At 41.2% G+C, this 20,585-nt stretch overlaps 1 protein-coding gene across 1 annotated transcript in view; it reads left to right on the top strand.

The window, feature by feature from the left end:
- Positions 1 to 944: 944 nt before the first annotated feature.
- chl1b (cell adhesion molecule L1-like b) overlaps positions 945 to 20,585 on the top strand; it is a 67,609-nt gene continuing 47,968 nt past the window's right edge. The window contains exon 1 of the mRNA XM_053315074.1: positions 945 to 1,248. The gene's annotated coding sequence lies outside the window, so the exon portion shown is untranslated. The remainder of the gene's footprint in view (positions 1,249 to 20,585) is intronic.

Raw genomic sequence — 20,585 nt, 5'->3', positions numbered from 1 at the left:
ATGGCACCCACTACATATGTCACAACTCTTGTGTATTTAATTATGTTATGTTATTTATGTTATGTGTTTAAACCTGGACAATATAGTGCATCGTTATTGGTATAAAAAGTGTCTAAAGCATTTGGAATATGTATATTAAATGCAAATTTGCACTCAATCCAACTTGTATTCACTATTTTCTGTGACTATTTATATATACTACTATTTCGTACTATTTTATATCTTGAGCAACAACAACGATCCTGCAGGAGGCAAGGTTAGAAAATAGGATTTGAGAGTAGCTGGGGAGATAGCGAGAGAATAAATGACACATACTCCCCTCTCTGTTATTACTGCACTGTTCAGATCCCCTTGAGCAAGGCATTTATATAATCCAACTGTGGCCCAGTGGCCCAAAGCAAATAGTGGGCTATTACTGGGCAGCTCCCAGTGGCCAGTGTCCGAGTAGCCCCTGTGTGTGTGTGTATGTGTGTGTGTGTGTGTGTTTGTGTGTTTGTGTGTGTAAACATGTGCAGTCTACTGTGTGGACTCATATTAAATCTAATAAAAAAATATATAAACTAGAAATCTATAATTGATTAAAAGCAATTGGGATAGGGTTTTCCAGATTGTACACCATAGAATATAATGCAATAACCTACCTCAAGCTCATAACTGAGAGTAGCAGAAACACTGTTTTTTAAATTTAAATGCTATTTTCTCCCATTCATATTTGAACAGCATCCTCCCTGGTGGAGTTTAGTGCTCCCCTTTCCTCTTCTCCTCCTCCCACTAAAACCAGCCCATTCTGAAGCTTAGGGATAATGTCGCTGTCACTGGTTATTTGGGGGGGAGAAAGCTCTAACCCGGTCACAACGTGGTTAAGTTGCGCTCCGTTTTTTCTGCGTTGCCATGGCTTTTTTCTTCTCTTCTAAAACCTATTGACTGCGATAGGGTCCCTTCTTTTCTTTGAGTCTGTCTTTGTGGAGGAGGAGGAAGAAACCGCTATTACTTTTTTTTTTTTTTTTTTTTTTTTGCTCGCACAGGCGGAGAGGGAGCGGGGAGAGGAGCGGGGAGAGGGGAGGGTTAGGAGAGAGAGGTAGTAGCAGCATCCACGGGAGGAGGGGAGGAGGAGGAGGTGCTCTCCGCTTCAGACCCAACTGCGAGGCTAGCCGGTTAAACCTCTCCCTCTTTGCCTTCTCTCTTCCAGCGGCGCAGAAAATTCAACTTTCTGAACGGCTGCTCCTGCGACACGAGTTGCGTCTGAAGGTGAGTTGCTGTAATTTTCTACGTCGCTATAAAAAAATACGCCTCTTTATTTTGTTAGTTTACAGTTGCGACACTTGTTAGTAAATTTAGCTAGCGCTCAAAACGGTGGAGCTGAATTAGAGCAAGCACCTGTGTGGATGCGCGTGTGCGTGTGTGTGCGCGCTCCTCTTCGTGGCAGGTGGTTGGCAAATTTGAAAGAAAAAGAGGAGTATATGTTGGAAGGAGATGTGGTGACGGGCTGGTGTTTTTATGTTTTAATGTTTTAATATTGTCCATTTTTTTTGTCATGAGTCGAAATATAACTAGCTGCATTTTTGCTCATACCTTGAGAGGTGGGAGCTGAACTAGTACAGGGGCTAACCTAGCTTAACCAGGTTAACCCCACCTAGCAAAAGCACCATTCACACTTCTTCTTTTTTCATTTCTGTTTAGCACATTTTCATGAAGCTCTCAGAGCATTTGAAATCAACTAAATCATATTAGGATATCACAGCAGACAAGTATGAATGCACGTCTTTTATGTAAAGTAGATAATTCTGTCTTATTTAAATGCCTGCCTGTAATGCCTGATAGTAATCACTGGATGAGGATTAACACTTTTGCCATCCCCCTTTACTCACCCACCACACTGCCCATATATCACAGCAGTGATCCAAGCCTGCTTATCAGTGGCTCTCATGCTGAAAACTGAACCGCAGGACTGAATCATACCTCGTCATCCCTGTGTGGTGAATAGCATTATATCATAGTGAATTGGCATGTCATTCTGTGAGTGGCATGCACAGGAATAGTTGTTTATAGTAAGAGATGGTGCAGATTTGTTTTCATATGCATAGAGAGAAAAAAGTGCATTTGAGCAGATTTAGTGGTTGTGTTGGGAAGAGGTACTGTAAGTGGTGTCACAAGGTGCTGGAAGCAGCCTTGAAAGTCTGTAACACTCTAATCACAAGGTGATTTTTGCTATTATTTTCCGTCTCTGATAAAGTTTTAACGATGCTTTTTAGAGAAGAACATACCTTCAATGTATTTACTCGTTTTCCACACTTAAAGGAATCACTCTTCATTAGATGCTATGCTGTTGAAAAAGTGTACAGCTTTCATGACAGAAGATTAGAATGACTGATGAGACTTTGATGAGTGTGATTAAAAACACATTAAAATCAGAAGATTGCTGTAGTGGTTGTTACCTATAGCTGTGGTAATTGGTTGGGGGTGGGGGGTGGGAGGGCGGTGTGCTTATTGAACAGAACAGTTGTATGCTTTGTTGCAGCCATATACCGGATATATTTCACTTGACGGTGAACACAGCGATTCCCTCAGTATGAATATTTACAATGTATGCAAATGATTATGGCACACGGGTGTGTAAGTGCTGCAAATTCAAATGTTGATTTCCTCAACTGTGTTGTGTTGTTGTTGTGTGGCGTGCTCATTACAGATAATGCCTTTGAGGGAATCCCAGGAAACACAAATGCCTCATAATTCACCCCATAATTTTATATCTGTATTCCTTTTGATGCTTTTGCTCTATTGTTCTCAACACAATCAGCTCAGCTTTTATTGTCTGTAACAGTTTGTGGCCACTCCTCATATCACTTCTGTTAGTTCTAGTAGTGCTGATAGTGGTCATGCTGCTGTTTAATGTTTAAATACAAAGACCCTCTGAAGGTCAGGCTGCCATTAGTGGATCTAATCATCTCAAGCTGCTCTCCAAGAAGAGCAGATCCTATTTATGTTGTCCCCCTAGTTATCCCAGCAGAGCTTTGCATGGACACACACACACACACACAGGTACAGCAGCATTCCCTCCTTGTAATTATCACACACCAGGTAACTTTCCCGAATTGAATTTCTAGGCCAGAGACGAGAGCCTCTAATGGCACTTGTCATCACACGTGGTCCCCAGCCTCTCTGTATTCAGGGCAGTGGTGCTTTGTGTCCAGAAGTAGGTCGAATGCTTCTCACCAAACAATTTGAGCCCGAGCCAATAATTGGACAAGCAAAAGTGTCGACCATCTCCACCAGGCCTGCTCCGTGTCAGCCAAACCCCCCTCTTAATATGCAGCTCCAAAAGCGACGCATTTCATGGACCTTTTTTCATCCTTTTCAGAATCATTCGCGATCACAAAATGCAAGAAAACAGAACAGTCTTTGTAGCTGCGGACAAGACTCCTTCTTCGTATGTTAGCAAGCTGACTGCCGATGTACACAACACATGTCTGCTCGCATGTTCAACCCCCCCCCCCCCCCCCCGCCCGCCCGTCACAGTAGCTGGAACTGCACAGATCAGACTTGTACCTGAAACATCAGTGGGGCGTCACGCAGCGTGGAGTCTGGCTCTCTTTGTTGCCCCGCGATTGAAATTCACTCAAACAGACGTGCAATGATAAAAAAAAAACGAAAAACCTTGCTGTGGTGTGATTTTTAATCTTTTTGGGTCTGTTTCTGAGGTGCTGATGTGGATGATAACAAGGGTGGATGGGGGGGGGGGGGGGGGGGGGGGGGTGTGTTGTAATTTTTTGGCTTTATCCATTCATACAGGTGTGCTTACACCATGTGTGTACACCATAGCAGAAGGAAAGGTGGAGGGAGAGACAGAGAGCTCTTTCTTTGTGGCTGGGCTGTATACACCTGTGCACACTGAGAGATGTATGTATCAAGGTTCAGTGATGCCCCCCACACCCACACCCACACCCACACCCCCACGCCCCCAGCCTCAATGATACATGTGAGGAAGGTGAGACACATAAGACCTGGAGTTTTCAGCTGGTGATACAGAATAAAAATCTTTGGCTCTGATGAGAAATATTCATTTAAGATAACAGAGATGGTTTTCAGTGAATTAGAGCTCAGCCACATTGTTCCGGAGATGATAACAAAGTTTTTCCACTGATATTAAAACACACATCTCTTCCTGCCTCTCTCCATAATGCTTTGTTAGCTATTATGACCCACAAATAATGAATTGCGGTTGTGTATGTAGCTTCTTGCCTCTGAGTACACTATGAGCAAAAGTTGAAACCTTTTAACAGGGAGAGAAAATACTCCAATGCTGATTTTAATGGAATATATTTGGCATATAATAGGAGATAAATAAGCAGTTAACACAGAGACACAGGATTAAAAGTGGGGGGAAAAAGTCATTTTCATTTCACTGGGTCTGAATATTTTGAGTTTTACATCTTTATTGGTGGAAAATTGGTGGAAAATGTGTGGAGGAGTTGTCTGAATTCTCTGGGCGCAGATATTCTGCTAATATGTTCGTTTAAAGAGCTCCATAGTGTTTCTCTGTGTCGGTGTGCACAGTCTGGAGCAGATGCATCTCTTCTCAGCATCAGCAATGTAATTTCAGGGTATAATTTTCTCTGTCTGTTGGAATCAGGAGTATCAGATGGCTATTAGAGATTAGACAACAGTGAGCAGGAGTGAATCGCCGCCTGGTTATCAGCCACATCTAGAATGTGTCGCCTTAGGTAACGCCAAAACCAGGATCTCTAAGAGGAATCTGGATTATAGCTGTGTGAACAGGTACACTGATTCATGGCTGTAAAGTATAAACCACATCCCATTGATCTAGCTGCTAGTGTTGATGTGTTCAGAGTGTCTTTCCCTGTGCGGCTGGCAGACACAGTGGGAAGGTGGGAAGCCTAGCAAGTACCCAGACCTTAATTGAGGTTCAGCTCAGGCTCTGGCTCTACAAGCAATTACAGTGACGGCTCCTGCTCCCTGTGCTGTAGGCTGAGCTGAGAGTGCCGCAGCACCGCTCTGTACCTGAGTCCTCCTCTTTCATGTTTGTCACCGGTGACAGCCGGAAAAGACACTCTCTAGCCAGAATGTTCTGGAAATGTGTTTGGTGACATGAAATATTCATTTCCTCGCCTGCTCTCTGGCAATGTGAATATTTTATTTACATTTTTTTATGATACCTGTGACCGGTTTAGAGGAGATACATGATTCCCCCTTCTCCCCTCCTCACAGCCTCTGATGAGGGCAGGAGGGGTGGAAGCAAAGATAAGAGGTGCTGATGCTGATCATCAGAATCAGGGTTTATTTCTTATTTAACAGGCCACTGCATCATCAGGGCCAGTGGGCGAACGTGATCAATGGCCTCTCGTGCCACGCAGGCAATTAATCAGTTAAAGTTAATACTGAAGGACAAACTGGCAGCCAGGTCAATGTTATCACATATGTTCAGCGCTTCTTTTCCCAGCAGGAGGGGATATGAGGTCAGTATCCAACACCAGTCATGTGCAGTGCCTGCAGGTATAATTTTAGTCAGTCATTGTCCTTTTTGTTGTTGTTGTGATACTGAGGCTGTTTTCCCACAGATCCAACATTTGCTGCCAGCTGCACAGCTTGCACACATTTCACAATCTTTCATAATGTCGAGTTTACGTGTCACCATTCAGAAAAAATATGAACATCTCGTTACTGTTGTCCAACAATATTTACACACATCTCGCACCCCTTCCTCAGACTGCCATGTGTTATTCATTCCACTGTTGGATTTAGTGAAAGACATATGATGCATGGTTATTATTCCCGCCTCCTATTGCGTTAGAAAATTGTAAGTGTGATGTTTAATTAATCAATTTAGATGACGCTCGCATGAAAGCCAATAAAGAGAACCAAATACGGTTTATGCTTTATGAGAGGGATTCTAATCCCGCTGCGCGCCCCTGTCAGCCTCAAACTCATTTTCCCCAATCTTATTGTTCCGATTCTTGCACGCCTGCTCAGATTTATAACGCTGCCGTCGTATCACAGAGTACATATCCTCTAAATTCAATGTTTATGTTAAAAACCTTGGTGAAAAGGGCAACAGCACCATAAGATTCTCCAAGGAACAACAAACATGACAGCTATGCCTAGAAGAGGAAGAAGTTATTGCCTTAAAGTCACTGGGACACAGGGATGATTTCCATTTCAATTGCAGGCTCAATTTGGGATAAGTCATGCATACAGAGGTGAGGCGAACAAAGAGCTCGGGAATAAAAGTGACAAATGTAAAGAATAGAAGAGGAGAGCGCAGTATCATAGGCTTTGTGTCCCATGAAGGGTATTGTGTGTGTGTGTGTGGGTGTGTGTATGTGTGTGTGTGTGGCTGCATGGATAAGGTTACAAGAGGGACCCTTGGGACTTGAAAGTGAAGGGCACCGAGGAAGAGGGAGGACAAATGTGACAGGCAGGGGACACAGAGGACGTACCGGGGCACAAGTGAAACACGCCTCATACCACAATGCTGCTCCTGTGTGATAGAAGTGCCCATCATAATTTATCAAGGCACAAGATGTTGGCTTCACATGGCTTGTTTTCTACAAAATGCCCAAATATTTCAAAAGGAAAAAAAGCAGCAAATTCTTTTAGTTGAGAAGAAGGAACTTGCAAGTGTTTTGCATGTTGAGTTGGGCCTGTCCAGTACTGGGTTTTAGGGGCTGATACCGATACTGATATTAGGGAGCAAAACAATTCCGGTGTATATTGATGTATTGGCTGATAATGTGTACACAATATATACATAAACACACATTTCTTTCCATGAAATGTGGTTATCAAACACTAGTAACAAAGATATGTAATAGAGGCCATGATATCAAGTAATCGCCTTATTGTTTTTGCTTCAGATATCATGATAACTCCCAAACAATTGATTTAAGATAGGTATTGAATTTCATGTGCACATAGTAATCATCTGCACAATAGCTGCTTTCCTTGCTATAATATCAGTCATCTGTAGGGCTGAATACTGAACTTTAGTACTTCAGGTTCAGGCTGAATTGTCTTCATGGCACCAAGTATCAAAACACTGTCAGGTATTGAAAGTTGGGATTAAATGTTTGGTCATATTCTTAGTCATACTGACTTGTTCTTAAATCAGATATTTTCTTATTTAACTTATTTTTCCACCATCTTAAACGTGGTTGTGTTATGTGAAACAATGCATTTGAGAAGTAAAAAAAAAAGTCAGTCATATCAAAAAATCTCATTCAATGAATCATATATGTGATAACATTGTGAAAAATGCAAGGTGACATCTTCAGATTGCTTGTTTTTCCTGACCAGCTGTTCAAAACCTGAAGTTTATTCAATTTGCAGTTATATGAAACAGAAAAAACAAAAGATCTTTACAGTGAAAGAGCTGTAACCAAAGAAGGTATCCACCTTTGCTTAAAAAAGTGAATTGGTAGAGGAATTGGTTGCTTTAGCTCCAATCAGTACTGGAAATCAAGTATCATATTGATACTAGTATAGTATAAGAACCAACTTCATCTCATCAGAAAATAAGGTCAGGCAGCTCACTCCACATTCTCACAACATTTGATATTTAAAAGCTCATCAAACTGAAGAAAGTCACAAAATTGTGATGTTCTAGTGTACAAAATCTGTTCTTGATGGTTAGTACGAGATAATAAATCCTGCAAGTGTTCTGGCAGTGTGTCTAGCAGTAGGTGAGTAATATGTACGTGTGTGTGTGTGTGACAGGGTCTGCTGTGAGGCCAGCAGTGCTCTATGTCCACAGGCCTCCCTTGGGATCTCATTACAGAGCGCCGGGCTCTGCTGGGTGCTGTAAGTGGACGACTGGGAGCCTCCGAGCCAGCTCTGCCCCACGTATGTATGATTTGGTGCGATCGTGTGAACCTCCGCGTCCGCTCTGCATAGCAAGAGCCTGTTTACCAGCTAACCCAACGAGGGCCCCGGGTCAAACACAGCACTCTCCTCCAAATTGAAGATTAGAGAGCAGATCAAGCACAATTAGAATCGTGAAACAAAAAAAAAAAAGAGGCTGAGCTGCTGAGTGGCCAATTTGCTAAGTGGGCTAACACCTGAGCGGGACACTAATCCTTCTTTTGTTTTTCTGTGGCAGCAATTGCATTGATCCATTTGTCCCAAATTGTCTCTAAGGGTCAATCATCAGAGATTTTGCAAGCGACAAATGACCTAATCTTCCCCTCCTCATGGGGATACAAGATTTCATCGACTTTTTTCAGAATATATTTTGAAGATCATCTGGTTCTGTTATTCGCCGAAGAAGTCTTTTGTGTTAGAATGTATTTATTTCCTAGTACATACTATTTCCAGCAGTTTTTGAATGACAGGATAGTTTCTGAAAGTCTTTGCAATTGCCCTTTAGGCTTTTCTACAAAGAGCCAGAACACAGCATGTCTTCTTCTTAATGTACTCACCCCCAGATTGAGCAAATGTTGAGCGAAAGACTCTTGCCAAGCTGGTACAAATCCAAATTAATTCATCAGCTTGGGGGAGCCCCTCACTCTGTTTTCTTTTACAAGTGCGACCCTGCAGACCACCAGCTATGAACCACAGACCTTGTTGACCTCATTATTTTTACAGCGTTAAGATATTTTGGGTGGAAACCAAGACAAGTTTTTTACAGGCCCGTATTGGGTTGCAAACAATCTCACCTTGTAACATTTTGTGTGGTTTACAGTGGAGTCTTAATGAGAATCAGGGGGGAGAATGAGACCAGTCACCAGGTCTCACTTTGGGTAGGTAGAGCTGTTGAGATGTTGAGGCTTAAAGGAAGTAGCTTGGTGCTAAATTTTAAGCATTTTAGTCACATTGTCTCATTGGAACACACAGGAGGGGTAAATACGGTTTAATTGCATTAGCTAATCAGTGTAATGCAGGCTTTCCTGAACACAGCTACTCATGAGTAGTGCTCATTATGGAATACCAGCCTAGTACCAAACACTACAATCTGAATGATCTTCCTTTTAGAAAACAGCAGGCAAACACTGTAAGCATCTAACATTGTTTTACTTTCAGAGGATTGTGAATAGATAAAATACTGTATGAATACTCTTGATGTTTTTTGTGATTGTTTATCTGTTTGAATCTAGTTTCTCTTTTGTAGTACAGTAGAAAATGAAAGCAAATAGATTACAGTAGTAATCAATAGTTCCACAGTTAGACTCACTCAAGCTGTTTTCTACAATGCTTTCAAGGTTACTTCAAAATAGCATATCCACTTTGTTTCTTAAGAAATACAGCTGCAGGCTCTTTCTATTGGTCATGATCCCAACAGTGAAAATAGACCAGATTTGTTTGTGTGAGAAATGGCTTGTTAACAACAGAGACAAGTACAGAATGTGAAAACCAGCGAATTTGACAAAATAAGAAGAAAATCTCTCTACATAATAATGACAACATTATCCCGTCGCAGAGGCAATGCATGATTATCAGCCAAAAGCTCATTTGCTATGTCAAAGTAAGACAGATATGTTTTGGGGGAAAGAAACAGATGTTTGTTTTCAGACTAATTATGTTGATATTAAGAGGAGATAGATAAAAATAATGCCCTGCAGCCCTCTAATTGGTTATTTTGGCTTGTCTACCTACAATCATCAGTTTAGAAGCCTCTTATCCGGGTTTGCACTGGTATTACTCAACCCAACAAATTGTTTTAGGAAGACTTTATGTTCATGTGAAAATGTTCCAACATCAAAGTGGAGTTTTTTTATTCTCAGAATTTGTGTTTTGTTGTGCCAATAAGTTAGTTTTAGATTTTAAAGTTGATAAAATTCTGTCTAGTGAGTCCCTCATATATCTGTGAGTGTGAGCATGCTCCAAAAACACATGGTCCAGCTCTACAGTTGTGAGCTACGGTGAAAATCTGGGTTTAATCTGGTTCGGCTTCATTAAATTCTTCAGCGGTTCAGGCTGTGGTCAAGTTAAAACAGGATGCACAGCAATTTGGGGCGAGCAGAGCCAGAATTTTTCAGCTCAGTGTGTGTATGAACAGACCTTACACCATTTCATTTCAAGCTCTATGCCAGTTTGAAACGGCTTAAAGGCTTGGAGGGACGGCTTTGAGAAACAAAAACAGATCAATAGAGGTGATCCAGGAAAAACCCTGCTTTGATATCTCCAGCTTTCCGACTGGAAATGCTCCCATCAGTCTTCATCTGACATGTAACGCAGGTGTTTCTCTCTCTGCACGGATGCTCACTTCTCTGTGGCTTTTTCCACTGACCCTTCCGGTTTCTTGAGGTGTGTCACAAGCCACAGGCGGCGTGTCATCTTCCCGGTAAGGACATCCGGGTGGTCTTCCTTTATATGATTCACCCTCAGCACCGCAATACTCGGAGATACAGTAGTGTAGGCAATTTGTTGTCTTAAACATTTGACATTTGCATTTAAATTGACTTTCATGCTGTTGTGATTTATTTCTCGAGAGCGAGGCAGAGTTTCGTCGACGGCTTTGACTCTAATTCTCTCGCATCTGCCTCGTGTACGATAACAGTGGCAGGATTATTATTCGGCGACATCGCAGTCTTAACTTTGTTTCGTAGTGTACTCGAGCCACACACCAGCCTCAGACCACTTGTGTCTCAAAAATGTTTCTCACAATTTGCAGATTAAGTTCCAGTCAGTCATGCTTGACGGCTTTTCTCATGAATTAATTGTTGTAGAGAGAGAGAAAAAAAAAGATTTCTGTACTTTGGAGAGAAAATTAAACTCAAAGAAATATAGATTGGTGTCTTGAGAGTTGAACACTTCTAGAAGCCACAACATAAACATGCGGCTACATGGGGACACTATATTGCCTAGATTGACTTGTAATGCTTACTGACATGTGCTCCAATGCTTTGTTGTTTCCCATATTTCCGGTGTCACTAAAAGGGTGAATGACACCTGTTTAGTGTGTGATTCTACTTGAAAACATATTCAGTAAACTGAAGCTCTTTCAAGTCACATTGAATCACGTCTGCAATTCATCCACCTCACAAAAATAGTGGAAGAAGAGGCTGCGGGCTCTGCAGGGGTCATGATAATTTCGGAGGCCGTGTGGCGCTTGTGGGATGACAGTTTGACACAGGATGTTTGTTGAGATCCCTCCAGAAAGCAAGTATAATTGACACCATTAGCCTCGAGGTCTGTCAGTTTTCTGACAGTTGATGAATTCACGTGCCCCCTCCACTCTCCCTCCCACCCACCGCCGTAGATAACAAATTCATACCTCCTGTTTTTTTAAGCCATTTTACACCTCAGTAATCCCTTTCTTAACAGCTCCTCTGCCCAGCTGAGCCACAGTTTTGCACCAGGTGTCAATGGATTCACAATCGTCCTTATCAGAGTGTGAAGTGGGTGAAACCCTGGCTAACATGTCCTCGTGCAAGTCTGTCCACAGGACTTATACCCTCGGGGTGCGAATTCTCAACATCTTAAACCAGTGCTATACAGGCCCTGTGGCTGTGCCGTGTGGTATAACTCACCTGCTGTCGAGACATTTGGATCATATCCCTGAGCAATGAGCAGCTCCCCGGTTCCCCATTTACAGCCAAACCAAAGTTACAGATGGCTTCCCTTCTTCCTGTGGTTCACCAGTGGTAGAGGAGAAGGTTTGAAGGTCACAGGCAGGTCTTCCTCTGTTGTTCCGTGTCGAATGTCATGTACTGACACACGGAGGCCTCTTTAATACTCGAGCCCCTCTTTTTCTTTACCACCTGGAGTGTGATAGGATTTTAGCCGGGGTTTAGAGCGTGCCAAAAAAGAGCGCTATTAACCCTCTGTATTGTGCCTTTCTATGAAGGGCAGTCCACTGGCAGTCCCTTCCCCTGTGTTCATAATAGAGCAGACCACATTCCCTCCAGTTAACATGGACATAGTTTGCTGGCTCTCAAAAGGGGCTCTCATGCAGATTTTGCAACAGCGGACACACTTTTTCTTCCCCTCATTTTTCAACACTGTTTAGACCAAAGCTCCTTCTCCTTCAGTTCGAGCCATCTCAATCATGAAGTAAACAACATCCTTCCTGTCATTCGCTACACGACCAGAGTGCAAAGAACTCTTCAAAAAGAGCTGAAGACAATGAGTCCTCTCCAGTGTGTGTGTGGGATTGTGTCTTAGCTTCACAAAGAGAGACTGATGCTCAGTTTGTAGGCTGAAGGAGGCATTTTAGCATCACAGTGAGAAAAAAAGGCAGATTTTTTCCAGCAACTACAGCAGTGTTGTTTTGACCTGCTGTGTTAAGACTTAGCATTTTCCTAAACATGCACAGATCAAACATTCTCAACATATAATCTTAACTTGAGGCTCTTTTTTGAGGTTAGTTAATATTTCATTTCACAGTGGTAGTCTGTTAATGTTAAACATTTATACTGGCTGCTATTGGAACTAGAATCTATATTTTGTTGCATGGGGTTCTGACACAGATGGCCGAACAGCTGTGATTGAAATAATTAGTAAAAAAAAATAAATAAATAAATCTACCAGGTCTGTACCCTCCTACATCATTTTGTGACTTGCCTGCTTACTACCCCGGAGAGATGGAAACTGGTGTGAGTAATGGATATTCATCTACTGTATGGGGACTGTCTGCCTTAGTGATTCATATTGTATGTAGCTGGAGGAGCATACTGTCGCCGGGAGTGCACATATTGCCAGTGGAGTCACGTCTATCCATCTCCTCTCTTAGCGAGTTGTGAAATGGGGGGGCCCCAGAGCTGATCAAGCCAACCGTAAGCCCAGCTCTAGGTGGGGGGATTCCATTACGATGCTCAGCCTGAAAAGACCCCACAGTGGCTACAGCAGCAACCAGAGGAAGGGGGGGGATTTGTTTTGCTCAATAAGTGGTGAAAATGGTATCAAAATGCTTTCCACACACACACAAAGGGCAGATTTATAAGTCTGGATGTCTCCAGTTTCCTGCCGCCACGTTAAAGCAGGAGGCGGGGCTGTTAAACTTGCTTTTCTGTCAGTGTCGGTAAACAGCACCCAGGTTGAAGGCTGGGGTCGATCTGCTACATTGGCAGAAGCTTTCTCTGCTAAGCTTCACATAGAACGCCCGCTCTTATATACACAGATGTAAGGCTGAGGGTGTAAACAAGTCCATGTAAAGCATTTACACGGAAGAGAGACAGAACAAACAGGTTTGATCAAAGCTGTATGTGCTTCAGTGCATCAAAGAGACACTGTTCTGAGCCATTTGGTTCCTGTGTTGACCCAGTAAAAGCAGCAAGGTTGCTATCTACAGATAAGAGCATGTTGAGGAACGCTTTCACCATCCCGACCAGAGAGCTTGGAGCTTCTGCACCTAGAATGCAGAGCGCAGCAAGTCCACAACCATCATCATTAAAGCCGCACCGCTGTGGACACTAATGGCTGTCCCCGTTCTGCTGCCTCGGCACATTCACAGGGCTCATCGGAGACTTGAGGAGTGTGAACACATGAATTAATTGAACAGAGATGAATTCACAGTTCCTATACCTGCTTTATAGCTGGATGCAGGATGTAGAAAATGTTTGTAGCCAGGAGGCCACCACGATGTCCCCTTTCAACCACTCTCAAGTCATCAAAGGAGGCTAATCGGGGGAGTTTGTCCTCATTTATCTTCATTTAAAGGCTGGAATGGATGGCGTTGTTTACTCGTTTCAATATTGAGAAAAGAAGGGGGAGCAGGGACGAGAGACGAACAGTGGCGGCACTGTTCAACTGGGGGATGGTAAAAAATTGATGTGCTATCCCCGGACTCCTAATTGTGTTCTAAGATTTCAAATCGCCACAAGAGCGTCTTCAAATGGGAAACATGTAGCATGAAGCATCTAAAGGTGTGCCAGTACATATCTGCATGCATGTTTTATCACAATGAAGATTTATTGCCTCTATTTCTCAAGAAAAATGTTAAACGCCATATTTGAAAATCAATACAGGGTCATGACAAGGCACATTCATCAAATTTGTTTATTTCTCCAGTCGTGGTGGAAAGCTTTACATGGCCATCTTTTTCCAATTACATGTAAAGGCAGGCATAGTCTCACCCTCTTTTGTTGTTTTTGTAGTGGCGGTATAGATTTTTAGTCGTGGAAATGAACTCTTTCCTGACGAGCCTGCAGTCATTGTGCTGGTTTTTAGACATAATCACCCCCCCCCCCCCCCCCCTTTTTTCCAAATGTACACTTTACTAATCAATAAGCTTTCACAGTAATATAACTCTGTGCGCCCCTGAGAGTTTGTGGTAAATTCACTGCATAACATTGGTAGAATTATATTACTGTGGTTCCCTGTTGTCCTGGTCACTGGAAAGGTTGGTTCATTCATGCCATGGCACACAGACCTCATGCATTTGTTTTTATTTCCAGTCAATTATAATGATAATCAAATTGGTTGCAGGAAGAAAGAACTTGTTTTTCTATGTGGGTTTGCTGGATTTATCAGGATTTCAACCCAACTAGATCATGATTTATGTTTTGTCTTATAATTTCAATACGATTGTGTAAAAACACACCCACTGATGATGTCCTACCTGATGCCGATCAATACTCATATTCCATGAGATCAATTACCCATATGGAGCAGAGGCTGGGATTCTCTGCTGCTAATTTCTGGTTGGATCCTGACCAAAATTGGACTTCTGGGGCCAATCCTGATAATGATTTTCTAGAGAAAAATGTTGTAAGGACACTATATCAGCAGATACTCCTTTAGTCTTGGTTATCAAAGAGTAGTGACAAAGACCATGCTAAAAGAGGATATTTCACAATGGAAGAATAGCCTTTTTCCTTATGTTCTCATCTGTAATATGCTGCTCGAGCAGCTCACATGAACTGTGATACCAATCTGTCTTTGTTAAGCCAATATCCGCTAATAATATCAAGCCTCCGATAAATCAGCCTTTTTTTCCCTTGTTTTAATCATATTACCTTTGATTCCCAACCAATAAGAGTAATCTCATTAGTCTTATCCAGATGTACTGCACTGCACTGCAAATGGAAAAATAAAAAACACATAATTGGGTGTGCTGCCAGTAGGACTGGGTACCGAACTTCAATACTTTTATGGTAACAATCAAATTGCTTTCGTACAAAAAATTGTCATTGTCATTCAGCACAATATTTCAATACGTAGCAGGAGCCAAGCTGTCTGGAACATCCGGCTGTAGTTTATCAACACAAACAGCAATGGTGGAGGCTTCATCAGTAACAGGAGGTTGGACCAAAACAGGTAACCTGCAGGTACGATAAGATGAAGCTGCATTCAAATACATGATGATGTTGCTTATCATTTGTAACAGCAGGTTCAGCAGCTGGTGAGTACAACAACAACACCTTGTAAGGCTCAGCTAATATTAACTAATATAAACTGCAGACTCCCATGTTGTGTTGTTCAGTGGTATGGCCAGATAGAGACTGTCTCACTATGTTGGCAGCTGTTTGCCAGCTGCTGAAGCACCGCCGTTTTGATGATATCATCATCTTCGATATTTTAATAAAATATTTGTCTTGTCTCGACTGCAGGTTACATGTTTTGGTCAAACTTCCGATCACTGATTAAGCCTCTATAGAAGCTGCTGCTTCCACTAGCTATGTTTTAAACTGTCAATATAGTGCACAAAACAACTTTCATAAGGCAAAGTGATAAAAGTATTTATGTTAATGTTAATCAGCTTTACAGACACACTGAACGGACTTTCTCTTTAAAACTAAGCAATGTTTAAACTTTGCTGGTTGTGAGTGAGTAAGAATGTCATTATAGTCACAGCTCATGCTGGGTGCCACATTCAGACTTCATTAGATGACATTATGGGTTGAATTGTTTGTTATACGAAGATTAGCTTGATGGAGTCAGTGTCAAAGGAATTATGGTAAATAGGTTTATATTTTTTATGTAACTGCTTCGAGTGAGTAAAATGCCAAGAAGAACTAAAGATGTGCATTGTAACATCATTTTCTTTTTGTTAAAATGGGTTTTATAAAATTGGTATAGAAAAAAGTAACGCTCAGAAACTAGTTTGGAAGTAAATGTATCAGTACTGGTTTTGGAAATTTTGGAATGATACTCCTGTCCTGTCTGGCAGAAGGCTACATTCACTAGTCCAACGTAGTTAAATGGTATGAAGTAACCCTTTGCTTCACAGTTTCTCTCTAGATGTCCTCTGACAAACTTTTCCTTTGATAGTCTTTTCCCTGCTGCCTTGCTATTTACAAATGCAGGCTCAAAACAGTTGCCAAGCTACAGATTAGATGGGATTTAGACATGCTCGAATTTGGCATCAGTGTATTGAAATAAAGGTAGAGGGTTGTTCTACAGGAAGAAATCCACGGAGCACAAGTATAAGTATTTAGTCTGCTTACTTTAAAATAAAACCAATATAACTGATTTTATTCCAACAACATAACACACTTCTAAAGGTTAATTAAATGCTTTGACATGGGTTTACAATATCCGGTAAGGGAGGTATACTGTATCTAGTTCACGCATTTAGATCAATTCTGTTTTTCAATAACCTCATTCTGGATTAGCAGCTGAGCACTGCAGACAACTGGTGTTACAGAGTCATGGCCACCTTTTATAAGATGCAGCATACCCACCATCGTTCATCATTATGCACAGCCGAGAAACATGCATTATGGATGGATGTAGTCATTCCAAATGTAATATATAAACTGTTAATGGTTTTGAGATGAAAGCTCGGATGTCAGAGAGTGAAGAGAATGTGTCAGATTGACCAACATCCTGCTGTGACCACATCATGAGATAGAATCAGAGATCAATCAAAGCCTTCGTTAATCGAGCTTACAGCAGAGAGGAATTCTGCTTGGCCTGTTACCAGCTTCCTGAAAAGTAACAAGCTGGAATCCATTACCACGTCTCTCTCCATGACATCTTCCATCTGTAGGCATGTGAAAAGAGAGTCAATCGAAGTCTAAATAATCATATTAAAAGTATGAATTTTCTTTTGGTTGTCGATTTTGTCCTTTGTCACAGCTAGAGGTTATAGGTCATAAATGAAGCACGGCCTGCTTGTATTGACTTGTTCTATTTGTTTCAAACCCCCTTTCAGTCACACAGTAACTTTATATAAGGTCAAACAATATTTAACATACAGTGTTTAAGTCTAATAAAAGTTGCCTTCCAAACTTTTACAGGCACTGGCAGCAAACAAAAAGGGTGCTTATATTTACTATATATATATTGTTATTGGTGACTTTTTATATGTCGCCATATAAATATAAAAGAAAAGTATTGTGCAACACTGCTGAACAAAAACAACTAATTTTCTAGGAAAGTCTACTGTCAAATGTTCTCTCCATACTCCCCTAACTTCAATATGTCCAAAACAGAGCAATTCCTAAACCTCTCTTTAATAGAGTCTTTCAGGGAGGCACAGGAAGAGGAACAAATGCCCCCATTCAGTAGAGTCCAAAATGCTAATGCCTCCGGCTCTTAACACGCTTATAAGGGTTCCCATGTCACGACATGGCATAGTCCACCCTAATGGTGGCTGTGGCTTGGGACTGCATGAAAAAGCCAGACACATTACAGAACACAAGAAATATGACAACAGGACTGCTGGTTTCCTGGGGAATAGGTCATCTGAATACCCTATTTTCCTTCTAGAAGCTGCACAGAAGCATGTTATGTTACACCGAACATTGAGGTTTCTTTTGTTCACAGTGTCTTTGGTCATTGAAACCTCTGTTAAAAATGGAGTATGGGCCTTGACATTTAAAATAGCTATACAAAGCTAGTGGCATTGTGTGGTTTTGTTACTATAACCCCCACATCTGTGTAGTCATGGAGTCTGTGGTCTGGTTGAAGGGAAAAAAAGAGGCAATAAAATGACAAACAGCGCAGGTGCTGTCACTGGAACATTGTTGACCGTTCCAGCGGGTTGTATTGAATTCCAGTAACTATGTGCTCCTGTATGTAAATTATGTTAACACGAGGTCCTGTATTGGAGGAACTTTCTGCAAGCAAATAATTGAAGGGTAGAAAGGGTTTAGTGATTGCGAGGGGAAAGTAATTACTCCTTATCAGGTTGCGTGCTGGAAGGCAGTCTGCCGAGCAAGCCACCCAGCCTTCAGCTCTTTTCTGGATTGATATTATGTCAGCCGTTCAAAAGGTATTTCTTGAGTGACATTCTGGTAAACCTGTGGAACGGGTTCAATGTTGTATTGACCAGTTCAAATGATTAGACAACAGAGTACATCAAACTTTTTTTAATTCCATTTTCAATATGTCATTTCACGATCTGGAGCGTACAGCCGTTTGAAACCGACTTGTTGGACAGACATTATTGAACCGAACTCCAGATGATGAGATACACTCTTTCAAGACTACACTCCCAGTAGTGCTATTGATGACTGGATAGAAAGTGCACAATTAATATGAGCGTAAATGGACTGTGCAATGCTTGGAAAACAGAGTGACATGCTGCCATCGATGCCGCTTTTCAACAGGATTGAATTAACATGTGGGAGTACATTTCCTCAGTGTCTTTCCTCCAGCAGTGTCTCTGTAGAATAATTTAAGCAACTCAAAGACCGTAATTACACCCACTAGTCAAAAGTTGTGTTAAGGTGTGTCCTTGAAGGAAACACATCAACTCTTTCATAGCATCCCAATTATGTATCAGTGTTTTTTCCATTTTTGATTTTAGTTTAGCTGGAATAATATTTGTAAAGCTGTAAGTACTGAATGTAAATCTATACAGCATGCATGTATGCTTCCCACAACGGCAAAAGGCTTCTGTTCAAACCAATAGTCTAGAACAGATCAGTCAAATATTTGGGCATCCTGCCATGAACAAACGGACCACCATTGTGCCTTTACAGACATCTGATTCACTGTACCATTGCTCAGTCAATGCTACATCCTTTTTGATGACCCACCTTTTGTTTTCATTGTTCTCAAGTTCTTTTCTTACTCAGTATAGAGTGAACACTGCATGTTGACCATTACATCATTGGCACTCTTAATCTGTTGACATGTACATCAAAAGAAATCATTAGGTTGAGGTTGCCGGTACCTTTTCAGTGAAAAAGACCTCCTTACTCTTTTCTTGTTTGCCTTTGGATAGCTTGATGTCGAGTTCACAATGCTGCGTGTTCAGTCATCAGTTAACCTGATTATAAAGCCACCACATGGAGCAGGGAGGTCAGCTGTGTGCCCAGCTCACCACTGGCCAACCTGTTAGTGGGATGTGGTTCCAACCACACAAAAAATCTATATAAGACCAGCATTTGAAGCATCATGTATGATTACAATACACCTTTCTTTTCAAATGGCTGAGTCAGGTCAGTGACAAAGAATGGTTGGCAAGATCTAAGATCTTTTGAAGACTTAAAAAAAAACATGTTAAAGCTTGTGTAAAATTAACACTTTGTATTTCTGTTGGTCTCATTTCATTTGAAATGACATTTGCACCTTTTAGTTTTACAAAATGTAAGACTGAATTTGCTTCAGTATGTTAAGTGGTTTCATATTTTTGATCAACCTTGAGATCCACCTTTTCCTGTATATGATCTTAGTTCTCTGAATAATACTGGTCATACCAATTGACACAAACCAGTTATACCACGTTACCATGTTGCTTCTACAGTCAAAGGCCAGTGTTCAGTGCACACTGAAAACAAAGCATGACAGTCAATTAAGTCAACAGAACTTGGTGTTTTATTTTATTTTAAGAATGAAAAGGTTTTTATGGGTGTTGTTAACCAGGGTAATCAATTAAACCATTTGACATGTCAATTTAAAATCTAATTTGACAGGCATTATCATGGTGACTGTAAATACTCATTTTAAAATTAGAATGATTAATAATATAATTTTATATAATAATAATAATAATAGATTTAGCTATTGTCCACCAAGTATTCTGTCAAAATTGATTAATACCAGAAATCGCAGACTAGCTCCTCAACAAAAAAAGAATGTATTCAAGTCATTTGTACGTTTATTTAACAATTTTAATCTTAAATTTAACTACATGGACCACATGGACACAAAAAAATGGCGTCATGTCAGCATGCCAGCACTAGTGATTTTTATCTCCCATTTTCTTTCCTCCCCGTGTTCTGTTGTAGGTTCGATTTTATGATTAAGCAAATTCGATTTGATCCCACTCAGCACAGATGATAGACCGCAGTATCACAGCTAAATGCTGTTACTGCATCAGCACTTCAATATATACTCGGAACCTGAGGACGCCAGTCTCCTTTTGCTCTGACCACTTGATACCTCTTGAGACCTGAATTAACTCCCTCTTTGCTCATTTGAAAGGTAGAGCTTTTACTGCTCTTATCTTTAACCTCTCACCGCTTAACCCTCTATGTAGCATGTATCAATGAAAACTAAAAGCTTTTTTTTTGCTTGGCTTTGCTAAGGCTGCACAGTTCAATCTTTTCCAATTACTGTGAGTGAGTGGAAATGTTTAAAACCACATTTTCCTTTTTTCCCATTGTTCTTTTCATTTTCTATTACATGAGGCACATTCTGTAGTGTCCTTGCCACAAGAGGACCTTGATTTCTGAAGACTATAATTAACATTGTCTTTTTGCATTAAATCAGACCTCAAGTCTGGATGAAAATCTGTT

Source organism: Scomber japonicus, chromosome 3, assembly GCF_027409825.1.
Source record: "Scomber japonicus isolate fScoJap1 chromosome 3, fScoJap1.pri, whole genome shotgun sequence".
NCBI classification, from domain to species: Eukaryota; Metazoa; Chordata; class Actinopteri; order Scombriformes; family Scombridae; genus Scomber; species Scomber japonicus.
The sequence above is the reverse complement of the archived record's forward strand: the minus strand, read 5'-3'. Positions and strand labels throughout refer to the sequence as shown.